At 44.9% G+C, this 12,552-nt stretch overlaps 1 long non-coding RNA gene across 1 annotated transcript; it reads left to right on the top strand.

The window, feature by feature from the left end:
- The first annotated feature begins 1,807 nt into the window (after window positions 1-1,807).
- LOC146194142 (uncharacterized) lies at window positions 1,808-9,697 on the top strand. Its single transcript, XR_014705736.1, has 3 exons — window positions 1,808-1,878; window positions 3,969-4,172; window positions 9,196-9,697. It is a non-coding gene; the product is annotated as an uncharacterized LOC146194142 (long non-coding RNA).
- The last annotated feature ends 2,855 nt before the right edge of the window (window positions 9,698-12,552 follow it).

Below are 12,552 nucleotides of genomic sequence, written 5' to 3'. Positions count from 1 at the left end.
AATATCGCACACATACGGTACTGGTAAATGCTCTATGATTATCTTGAAACACTCATTCGGCAAACGAGTACGCCAGCTATTTGCTAAACAAGCCGCGAATGTTCGAATCACTGCAGTGGCAAAAATGATCGCAGAGCCAGCTATAGAGTCGCCCGCGGCACGGCGGCGGGCCGGCTTCCACATTTCACAAGAACTTGAAACGCGAAATATATCCGCGGGGGGCTTTGTCACACTGAATTTCATAGGAACACAAAATAGCTTCGTGTAGCGGCCAGTATACAAGAGCGGCAGCTAAGCAGAACAACTTTGATTCGACGCCATGCCAAGTGCATGGATAGCATAATTTTAGAATTTCTCGTTTGTTTGTTCTTTTTTCGCACAAGTGCGAAAAAAAGAAGTCTGTAACGTTTCTCCGCTTTTATTCACACCCCCAATTTCGCGATTCCGTCGTCGTTCACTGCAATACAATGCTTGCGCTACATATGGCAAGAAGGAATAACTGTAGAGTTCAAAAACTAAATAAAGCAGTCGTTGTTTTACAATTAAGCTTAATTCGGTATCAAAGCTTATTTATTCTGTAACTACCTCCGTGGTGGAACAGTTACAGGCGTGCGCGGGGAAGGTAGTTTTTTTTTTTTTTACAAATATTGTGTATGGAGAGAAGATACCCACATGTAAACTGACTTGTTAGCATTTGAACGAAAAAAAAATGTGAAAGAAAAGACTGGAAACACAAATAAAATACGAAAAGGTACAATGGGTATATTAACAACTGGATTACAATGACACATCTTTGTTTCGCACACGCTCGTTCGCACAGTTTTCCAACGCCTGCTCTCCGTGCTGACGCACTGCTCAATCCCGTCCTCGAGGCTCGCGCACTTCGCACTCCTGTCGTTCCCCGATCGCTCTCTCTTCACCGCATGCGATGCGAACAAGGTCCGAGGTTGCATGCGCGTCGAAATCCATGCAGGTGCGCCAAAGCGGTGGACGGGTCGACGCACCACTCAGGGTCCAAGGGGCGGACGGCCGCCGCCCCGGGGGAAGGAATTGCACAGTAATAAAAAGACAAACGCTAACAGACTGGAGACTTCTTTCAAACATTTCCGGGCTCTCACAACAGGTTGCATAGAGAAATGTGCTTTTACCGCATTTTCTTGGCCAATAAAATATACGCAAGAAACTAAACTGAGAAAGAAACAAGCGCCTAATGAATCGGGCCAACAAACGACTAATCTAGCAGATAGAATGATGCTGACGGTGCGGATATATGAGAAAAAATGTAAGCATGGTATGCAACTACCTTATAAAGAGGTGGCAAGTCGTGGTACTGAGATGCTTAGCTCAATAATTTTCAACAAACTTGCTTCAAATCCTCATTTCAGGGTGATTGAAATATTCCACTCGATTGAGCACTATTGTATGAAAGCATTTTCGTTGGTATGCTAAAAGTGAGCAAACTATTCGTAGTAGAACACAGCATTCACAAAATACAACTTGAACAGGTTTGGGTGTTGTAAACAAAACAGCTAGGCGCCTCTCCAGGGCGACGACGCGCTTCGCTGCTGGCACAGAGCCCTACATAGATGAGCAGCAACAGCAGCGCATCGTTCAAGGCCGATTCAAGTCCTGTCATCTAGGAAACGCTTGCTAAACGGAGGGTACAAAACCGAGACCATCGATCTGCTGAAAAAGCGATTACTAAAAAGATCGAAGGATGACGCGACCATCGCTTAGCCGGCATGACGGCGGTAGTTGTATTTTGTTTCAAAGAGGGCGCTCCGTTCTTTCGTCCATCCAACGGCCACTCGTTCGCTCGGTTCGACGTTCGGTGGCACCGCGCACGGAAAATGCTTCTTTCTTCAAGAAATATTCCATGTAAGTTCTCAAATTTTTTCATTCAGGTTTTATAAAGCGTTTGTGTATATTGGAGCAAAATATTAGCCTCTTAGATTGAGCATTTTTTAAATTACAAGCGTTGTCTTACATTTCATTTTTGCTGCAGGCTGCGTAAGCCATGTGCTAGGGAGATTTGTCTTCTTTTAGCATATTTCTTACGTTGTTAACTTTTCAAAAGTGGTTCTCAAGTATGCGCGACTCGATTCCGATCATTTTGCAGCTTATTTCAAGTTAAACCGTTGCTGTTTTGCAGAGTACTGATTTCCTAAAGTAAACACTGCGTAGCATCGTAGCCCTAAAAGCCAACTTCGGATATTCACGGCGTTACAGTGGCTGGAACGGCGTATAGCCGTCACTTGGCTCGGCCGCTCGGGTGACCTCGGGCGGAGTCGGTGGAGTCCGGGCAAAAGCATATATTTTCGTGTCTGGTGCGAGAAAACGCTAACCGCATGAGTCGCGCGGCAGCACTATGCGCAGTGAGCTGAGGACCGCTAAAGCATTGCCGCTCGGCGCTGTCGCCCAGGTTCTGGGTTTTTAGAAATCTCTCATGATGCTGGAACCAGCTCGCGAGGCAGCCAATCGCAAAAGGCTTTGGGGTACTCACCTTCGTTGTTGTTTTTTTGTTTTTTTTTTTTTTTTTTTGCATGCAAAGTTTGTTTCCCTTGTCCGGTATGAGCGAAAATCCTGCAGACGCTCATTTCGTCTGATCCGTGCATATATGAGCGCATCGAGACGGTTTAGTAAAAGCTTGGTAGGGTAGTATTGCAAAACAAAAAAGGCTAGTGTGGCTAGATATTGCTAATTTTCGAAAGTTGCAGAAAAACGCCACTGCTTTCAATCATGTCTGCATTAGCACGCCGCTGCGCTGGGACCATTTTTTTTTGGGGGGGGGGGGGCGGGGGGGGGGAAGGAGTGGGGGGGCTCGACGCTTTTCAAGAAATTTCATCAGTGTTGCTGTTTAGTGCAAGAAACTGGATATAGCGTAACTATACTCATTTACTAAACGAAGAGGCGGCGCTAACAAAGCAAGGCTGAAAACGCGTCTCTATCGCTGAGGTCCTTCGCTCTGTGCGATGTGCACTAGCGGCAGCGACAGGCGTTATCGTCGTCGTCGCGCGATGCATCGCCAGGGATTGTGGCCTATTTTTTTCTTTCTGTATCGTTGCTTCAGCTGCAATAGATCAGTTGCAAAAACTACACGTCAGCTTCCCGGTGCGGCAGACATTCCTGCACAATGGTGGCATAGACTTTGGGGTAATAGTTGGGTACAGTGCTAGCACATCGCCTGACGGGAAGGGTAATTCCCGCACCTCTTGCCCATTCGTCACAGTATCATTCGCGTGCCCATTGTCGCCCCGCTATTACCCTCTCCGGTTAGTGTCCCTTTTCTAAATTTTCTTTCTTCACCCCTAGTGTGACAGTGCTCCCCCCTTTATTCCAGTGTTAAGAATGCCTGAAAACCTTTCTCTGACAATGGCCTGTGCGTAACTGCATCCCAAGCAGCGTGGACTGTGGTTCTGCACCTAACTATTATCCCTGAATCAGGTTCTGTCGCCACTGTGCATCAATTCCTGCCTCATAGGGAAGCCGACTTGTAGGTTTTGCAACTGGTCTGTTATAGCATGTCCAGCAGGGCGGGAGCCTTCAGTGTGAGCGCTGGGTGGGCTCAGACAATTTCAGTTCCACGCCGGGTTCGGGTTTGTAGCATGAGGCCCGGCTCGGGCTCAAAATTTATGCCCGTGCACACCTCTAGTCGCGTCGGTTGTGTAGCACACGTTTGGCGCCCGTGCATGCTTTTAATTTTGTTCTCCGCACCATGACACTTTGCTCTAGCATCAAGACTGCATGAAACATCAGTATGCATTTTCCGCTCGTTATGCTAACTGATCGCCCCACCGCCCTGGCACAGCTATGTTATACCATGTGTAACATAGAGTTGCAATTAGTACTTTTTTTGAGACAGCTTTCAATTTAAATTATAGATTAACTAAACAGAGAAGAGCCGTGGTATGCTTTTATCATGATTTAGAGGCATCGATTTAATGGAGACTTTCTTTCCTTGCATTTAGGGCTCTTTGCTCTATAACGCCCGCAGTCCAGCTGCTCCACTTGTATCATCGCACTGCTTTTGCACAAGCAATCATCTGCCATCAAAGGAGTGCTGCGTGAATGTGAGGCAGACAACATTATCATCATTTTGGTGCTGCATAACCTGTCAACAACTGTGGGAGCCTTGCCATGAAACATGCTGTGTGTAAGGAAGCATTGCCTCGGTAGGTATGACACGTTGCCTTTGTTTTGCTTTATATAAAGGCTTTAAAAAAGGCTCTGCTGGCTTTTTGCTATATGATTGCATGCTATATCACTTTTTCTAGCTTTTTAGCTCAAGACTTACATTTTCAGAAGTCTTGCCCACAGTATGCAGAAAATAATATCCTTCATGTCCCTGACAGTGCTTTAATAGCTGGTGCTATATTTCGTTGCTTTATTTCAACAGTATGTGGCTATTTCAAGTTGAGGCATGATTGAGTGAACCTGTGGTGTAATAGCACAATAACAGACATAGCTTGTTGAACTGATGAAGTAGTTGTCATTTGCGTAACACGGGAGAGCAGGTGCTTTAAGTGATGGAATATTTAGCATACTTGATTATGCTTGCATTACAAGAATTCGCAGGAAGCCTGTATTGAGGTTTCAGAGAAGAAAGCCATTAAGTATTGCTCAGGTTATTTGCCTTCCACTCTCCCTTCATTACTGCTGCCTGCACTGTATGTATTTGTTCATACAGACATGCAGTTACTGACTGCTTGTACATTTCTGGTTGCCTACACTGGCTTCAGTCATGTAGATGTAATATTACTTTGATCTAAACCAGGCTATTTGCTCAAAGTGACAATTATAATCAATTCTCTCCCCAAGCCATTGAGATTTGCCATTAGCTCCCAACTCGCTTTATTCGCAGCTGCAATGAATTTATTCTGTAACCCTAGAGCAAGACATTTGCAGAAAGGAGATCATCATGCAATACTCGTGCAAATTTTGTAAATTTTAGAGGACATTCTGTTTGTTTTTGCATATGCTTCTGTGTTCGGAAAACAGAGCAGACTTGCTTACAGTGCAGGAGGGGTGGGCTGCAAGACAAAAGGAAATTATTAGTGCAGCTGCTCATTCAGGCGTGCATTCCTTGTGCATTTATTGCTCTTATATATGTGCACGCCTGCATGCTTGCCAGGGCTTTCCCCATAATGGGTGGCAGTGATCTTGCCGCCTACCTCTCAGGGGGACTGCCCTTTACCAACTACTTGCCCACAACCAACTCACCTCCTGGGCTTCAAATTTGTCATACTCAAGGACGATTTTCTGTGTTTGATGTTACCAGTGACGTCACTTAAGATACGCAGTGTACATCATTGGTCCATTAGTTTCATTTCGGGATGTTGTCACCCCTTATATTCCCTACTCATATTTCTTCTTCTACATGCCCTTGCAACTGCCAAACGAAATAAGACGTATAAAACTGCCAAACTCCCGCAATCTCTGAATGCTATGTCAACAACCAAAAAGCTTTTGCATGTCTTAATAAAAGCAGAAATGATCCGCCGATTATTTTTTTGATTGTCATGTCTAGTCAGACGGTTTAGTGAACTGCCACATGACCAAGCAAATTGCAACTGTAAGTGCACTGAGGAGTCATGCGTTAGAGCAAGCATATGGATCTTGTGTTGCTTAGCTGCTTAACTCCAAATATCCTCCTTTGTCAGACAAGATATTTTTTTAGAAAACTGGATGGGGAGCCAGAAGAAAGCAGATTGGATTCTTAGCAGCATTGCTACTTGTTACACGTGCGTTCCACCCCTGTATACATGAACTCGGCAGTATTGGGTCGAGTACATCTGTCGAGTGAAAAATCAGTTGTGGGGTTCATGTATACACAGTCGGGTCGAGTAAAATAGGCGGCGGAGCGGGTTGCGTTAACTCGCTTGCAGGGGGTAGGTTAATTCACTTGACCCGCTTATCTAAAGGCATGTAGACGCTGTCCAGTCAGGGAGTCTAGTTATGTGGAACTCTGGGCTATGAAAAAGCCTCTGGAGCGGCGACGAGCGTCACTCGAAATGAATGCTTTTTAGCGCTCATTAACGATAAAAAATAATCGAAGCTCTCGATAGTAAAAGGCAATGGGATCAAATACGAGTAAGAACTTGCGCAATAACTTCGAATCTCGATGCAACGCTCTGCTACGATACTTACTCACTAGAAAGCGAGTTCATGTAGACATCAGCCGGGTCGAGAATGATGACCTTGCTTACTCAACGCTGATTCAACCCGGTGCTGTCGAGTCCATGTAAACAGGGCTATTGTACTTGTAATTTTAGGTGAACTCTCATTTCGTGCATTGCACATTAAATTTGAGCGATATTGGTGCTTTCTTGCGTATATGCTGTTTTGTTCTGCAAACAGTACTATTTCTCCAGACACAATCTTATTTTTAATTTGAGTACAAAATATTGTCCATTTTTGAAAAAAAAAATTTGTGAGTCTGTTAAGAAATTTTGATTTTGAAATATATTCACAAAATAGCAACGTTTTATAGATACTGAAATGTAAAATGTGTGCGAAACAACTTTTCAGCTCAGGATTAAACTGGTTTTTCAAGGAACTTATTGTGATAGGGTGAAAGTGAAAAATCACTGTTATGCTAGATGTATCGTTTTTTTATGATCCCATAGTCACATCAAGCATTGTATTTTATGGTGTGCTTAAGCAATGAAAATAATATTTGGCCTCAGATATTCAGGCAGATTACTATTCTCTATACCAACAACTACTATGAATTGGTTTTAAGAAATCAGATGCCCGAGCACCACACCTGTTACCTGGACATAAAATCACCCATGTATGCCTAACTGAATATAATCTTGCACGTGGAAGGTTGCCGATGGTATGGCCATATGATTAGCTGTGATGAGGGAAAATGCATACCTGGTAGGCTGCTAGCTGATAGGGAAGTACAATATCATTGTACTCAGATCTAGCATAACATTTTCCTGCCTATGCAAAGTAAATTTCTAGTACGTGCTCAATTGCTCATTGCAGGCTGACTGTAATAATTTTAGCTGAACAAGCATGCACTGTATGATGACTAGAACTTCTTGTTGGGCTTGTTCGTGTTTATTTATTATAAACTGAAGGCGCCAAGACAATGCACGCACACAAGAAAAAAACGGGACAGAGTTCCACTCACAACTGATTTATTGTGCAGAACAGAGTACATATATATCTCACTGCAGGCACATGCCCAAGGAACACATTCAGCTACATCACATTCAGCATCATGTAGTTTAACATAAGCTATGTTCAAGAAATGATTTCTCAGAGAAAGAGGCTGTGGTATGAGGCATGGGCTTCTTGAACATATCTTATCTTAAACTACATGATGCTGAATGGGTTCTTTGCGCATATGCCGGCAATGAGATATATATGTACTTTATTCTGCACAATAAATCAGTTGTGAATGGCGCTCTGTCCCGTTCTTTTTTTCTTGTTTGTGTGCATGCTGTTCTGGTATCTTTAATTTATAATGAGCACTGTATGATAACTATTCCTTGGTACATTACAATTAAGGCAATTGTTTATACTTTTTTTTCTTGTTTGTGTGCATGTTGTTCTGGTATCCTTAATTTATAATGAGCACTGTATGAAAACTATTCCTTGGTACATTACAATTAAGGCAATTGTTTATAGTAGAATGCAGCAAGCAATAAAGCTGTGAAAACTAAAAAGCTGGAACTTGAAATGGTACGGTTATCTTGAGAATATTATATGCGTACACAGCCTTGTGAATATCTGCGATCTACACATCTCCCTCAGTTAGCTGATTGAAGATAGCTTGATTGACTCTGTCAGGGCAATTATTTCTTTATTCTGGCCGCAGTAATGTATGCGTGCCTGTAACTGGTGTACTGCAGAAAAATATTCTTTAATGTGTTCTTTAATATCATCCAGTCTTGCATGCTTAGTAATCCATATTGTCTATTGCAGGAATGTTTAAGAATTTTTTAAAAATTAAAAGTTCTGGAGCCTGAACCGTCAGATTTTCAGGAACTGTAATTCTATATGAACACTAAGCATCTACCTGAAGTTATCGGTTTGCCGGAAGCAGGTTTTTACTTCCAAATATCTTTCTTTTGTATCTGGAATGGATATTATTTTGCATATAGGTTTATCATTCCTACGTCATAAGATGCTGCATGCCTTTGCAGGCCCAGAAACCTGTCGCAAAGTGCTCTAAAAGAAGAATGTGTGGCAATAGGCCTTCAATATATACAGTAGAACCCCTTTATAGTAAAGCCACTGAGGCCAGCAAAAATATTTACTATATCATGGTATTTACTGTATCAGTGGTCTGTGATGACATGGTCCTGAAAGTGCTGTCTAGTAGTTAAATAGGCACTTACTGAACACGTCTTGTTGCTTAATGAAAAAAAAAACCCAAATACCTTCCATCTCGCTTTTATCATCTCTTAGTGTAATTTTTTCATTATAAAATTTCTCTACATCTTGTGGAAGTACCTTTGAAGCATGAAGACGTGATTACGAATGCAACCAAGTTCGATTTCACGTAAAAACAAAAGCCTTGCATGAACATGGTGTCCCTTTTTGCTCTTTCTGTCTTTTAAAAGGCAATAAGTGATAAATTCGCATGACACTCAAGTGCTGTAAGACCTTACTCGCTGCACCTCCACTTTCTGCCACCACTGCCTCATGATTTGTACTGCACATTTCAGTGAATGTTGACCCATTTCTTTCCCTTCCCTATTTCTTGCTGCACGTTTACTCCTTTACTTTCTGAATGGAACACGCTGCCTCCTTGCTATGTTTGTAGACAGCTTTACTTTCTTCTTCTTCGCGCTGCGCGCTTTCCCTCATCTGACTGCTGCTATGGCTAGTAGTAAAGCCACCTAAACGAACACTCGGGGTTATTGTTCTGTTTTCAAATACAAAAAGTCTTGGCTTCGCGACTCTAGGTAGTGCGCGGGAGTCGTCGCCATGGCCAGAAGCACTTTAACCGATTTTTACCAAAAACATCTTTACTATAAAGGGGGAAAATGTACAGTTGCCTATGGAAGATGAACTGGGACTTCATTTTCACTTTACTATATCAGAGGTTTTACTATAGCGGGGTACTGTATTTTGTACTCAATCGTATAGAGCACCCAGACTTCAAACATGTGTTTGGATAAGTGTTGAGAAGGTGAGTTTAGATCTTATTGTGATATATGCTTGTCTTCTGTGCAGATGTCATTTGTAAGACCCACGGACCAATCTCCTCAACAAACTGTTCCTGAATGGTTGTTTCCTGCGGGGTGCCCAGCTTACTACCTGGGCCATGTGCTTCCCCCGCCCCCTCAACCTCATCACTTGATCCATTGACCCTTAACTGCCAACTATAATGCTCAACACAGTCCACTGCCATTTTCCATCCATGGTGGACACTGCCCTGAAATGCAACCATGCTCAGCCTCCTATTCCTGCAACACCTCTCGCACTACAAGGCTATGGTGCATCAACCCTGCTCAACATGTCCAGCCCCTTCCATCATGACCAATGCACACTGCACCCAATCGCCTCTACCTGCACTACCTGGTCATGTGCTGCTTAGTGCCCTGTTTCCAATTACACCTACTAGCCTCTCCCATATTAACCCTGTATCCAATGCCTCCTGCACTGCATTTTGGCCCTCTGATGTCCTTGTGGCATTTACATGTATATGAGCTCTCAATAAAATGTTTTCGGAAAATATTTTGCTTGCCTCATTTAATTGCATGGTTTTTATGGCTCCTTAGGGAGATGACATGCAAGGTGGTATTGGGAAATGACTGCATAAGAAAACCACAATTGTCAGAGTGACAGTTAAGCAAATGGCAGCAGTAAGGGCAAGGGTGAAATAACTGCATGGCTAAAGGTGGCTTAACAGTGGCAGGCCACGTGTGCCGATGAATACTTGTTGCATGCCAATAAATACCAATATATGATACTAGCGGCACCGCCGGTATATTGCCAATGTCAGATGTGCCAGTGAATACTAGTGGCATGCCAATACGTGACACTAGGGGCACGGCCAGCTGATAGCCTATGTTGGCAGTGCCAAGGCAGGTGCAATGTTGGCATATAAGTCGGACCAATATATAAAAATGTAGTAATTTCTCAAAAAGCCAGTGTTACGCCAATGTTGGTACCAATTTTTGTCGACGTTGGGCCGGGATTGGTGCGATGTTGGTGTGCTGCCTGGGAAGAAGGAGCGGACAGGAGCGCTCGCGCTAGGCCCGGCAACATTTTCATTAAACGTCATCTCACTGTCATTGAACATCTCTCTGTCCTCTGTTCTCCTGTTTTCATCGGCTTGCCGTATCGTACATTTGGTTGGAGGTGCCGGGTACTTCATCTCACCCCCCCCCCCATCCTGGTCCGGAGCATCAGCGCCCTGCGACTTCTTGCGCCGTCGGCGAAAGGTTAGGAGGCACTGCATGGCTGTTCCCCAGCCTGCCGGACCCAGCAAGACCTTGCCGTTCCTCCGCCCCCTCCCCCCCGCTCCGACCACAAGACACGATGAAGGAGAGACTGACCCGAGACGCCACACATGACCACAAGACACAAGGAGAGACCCGAATGACCTAATGTGACCCCACTGACCTGATGTGCCGATCAAGGACCCTACGACCCAAGACACCGCTACACTTCAAGACATTCTCCCCTGCCTATGCCATGCGGTGCGTGCCTTGGCCTCCGCCATCGAGTCGTGGCAACGTGTGGCCCGAGAATGTCCTGCCAAGGTTCATCACGAATCATCGTGCCGGCAAGCCAATGTATTCTTTCTCTTCTTTTTCAAGCATCTAGACACGCCCATCATCATGCCATGGAATCAACATCGTGCATTTCCTCGTCCACGATCGGGACGATCGCTCGGTGGCCCCGGGTCATGTTACGGACGACATCAAGGAAGAAGAAGCGGACAGGAGCGCTCGCGCTAGGCCCGGCAACATTTTCATTAAACGTCATCTCACTGTCATCGAACATCTCTCTGTCCTCTGTTCTCCTGTTTTCATCGGCTTGCCGTATCGTACAATATGTTTAGTCTTTTCTGCATTAATTTGCACCTGCCATTTGCAGCACCATGCCGTTAGCTTGTCTAGATCAGATTGCAAAGTAATTATGCAGTTGGGGCTGCTTATATATCTGTATATTATACAATCATCGGCAAAAAGCCGAACTGTACAAGTAATATCAGTCATATCATTAATGTATATTGTCGAGTGGTGGTGACCAGGGTCGATGGCACAAAGGAAGTGTCGGTGATTGCACTGAAGAAATCCTTTATTGTGCTGACTTGCGCCCGCAAAAGAACTAAGCAACTCGGCGGCGGCGATAGCAACAAACGTGCTCGTCGATCGTCGAACAAAGAATGCCCGTCTCACTCGTCAACGCTCAATTTAAAGGCTGCTCAGAACAATCTAGATAACGTCGCAAACTGCTACTAGTACAACCTGGAACATTGTAGAAACATACGCAAGTGATCGGAATCTTCGATACAGATCTCGGCGTACCGTTCGCGACAAAGAAAATGATAACGCGTCGTATCGCGAAAACGAGCATGAACAAACACGGAATACAGAACTGATACGCGTGCCAGAATCGCAGTGATAAGGCCGCATGCTGGCGGCTTTAAAAAAACAACGAATACAGTTTTGAAGCTTCCGCGTCATTACTCCCCTTTTAAAAAACATCGCCTCGATTATGTTACTTCCTAATGCGAAATTTGAGCGCAGCTCATCTTTTCGATAAATTGAGGCAAAACGAAGAGGCGTCCGTGTGCTGTGCGATGTCAGGGCACGTTAAAGATCCACTGGGGGTCGAAATTACTCCGTAGACCTCCACTACGGCTCCCCTTTCTGTCTTTCCACTTTCACTCCCACCTTCCTCCGTTCCCTTACGGCGCGGTTCAGGTGTCCACAGAGCAAATGTGACAAATACTGCGCCTTTCCTTTCCCGTGAACCAATAGAGAAAAAATAGAGGCAAGGATTTCGAGCAAGGCACATAAGCACAATTACATACTTCTTTTTTTTTAAATTTTCACACGTATTCCTTCAAGAAACACTCCACTAACAGTTCTTGGCTGTCATGAAAGAAGCTTTGTGGTCCGAGAAATGAAGAGAGCAATTGAGTTATCGGGAGGTTGTGGGAGGCAGCGCGTGGGTCCATAGGCACGTTGCGCAACGAACAGATAGCAGCGACTCGCTGACGCCGCTAGCGAGTGAAGCGAGCCTGGAAGCGAGTGAGAACGGGATGCACGCACCGTGATCCGCCGCTGTACGGTTGCTTTCTGCGGATAAAGGATGCTAGCGCTATTGTATCCCCCTCCGGACCGGTCGTCTCGGTGCGCCCGCATACTTGCGGAGCGGGTCGGCGTTTCCGCAACCGAAGAGCACCCTCGCCTCCACTCAGGAAGAGGGGGGGGTCTCCTCTTTCTGCATGGCGGCGACGGTGTTCTACGCAGCACGTTGTGTTGACTAGCTAGCGACGTCAGTCAGTCGCTGCTAGCGCTGCCTCCGGCGACCCCCTTTTTTTTTCCTCGTGTGCTCCGGTAGCTGCGCGCG

This window comes from Amblyomma maculatum, chromosome 3 (genome assembly GCF_055883805.1).
Source record: "Amblyomma maculatum isolate TAMU_Amacu chromosome 3, ASM5588380v1, whole genome shotgun sequence".
Lineage (NCBI taxonomy): Eukaryota > Metazoa > Arthropoda > Arachnida > Ixodida > Ixodidae > Amblyomma > Amblyomma maculatum.
This window is presented reverse-complemented; position numbering and strand designations above follow the sequence as displayed.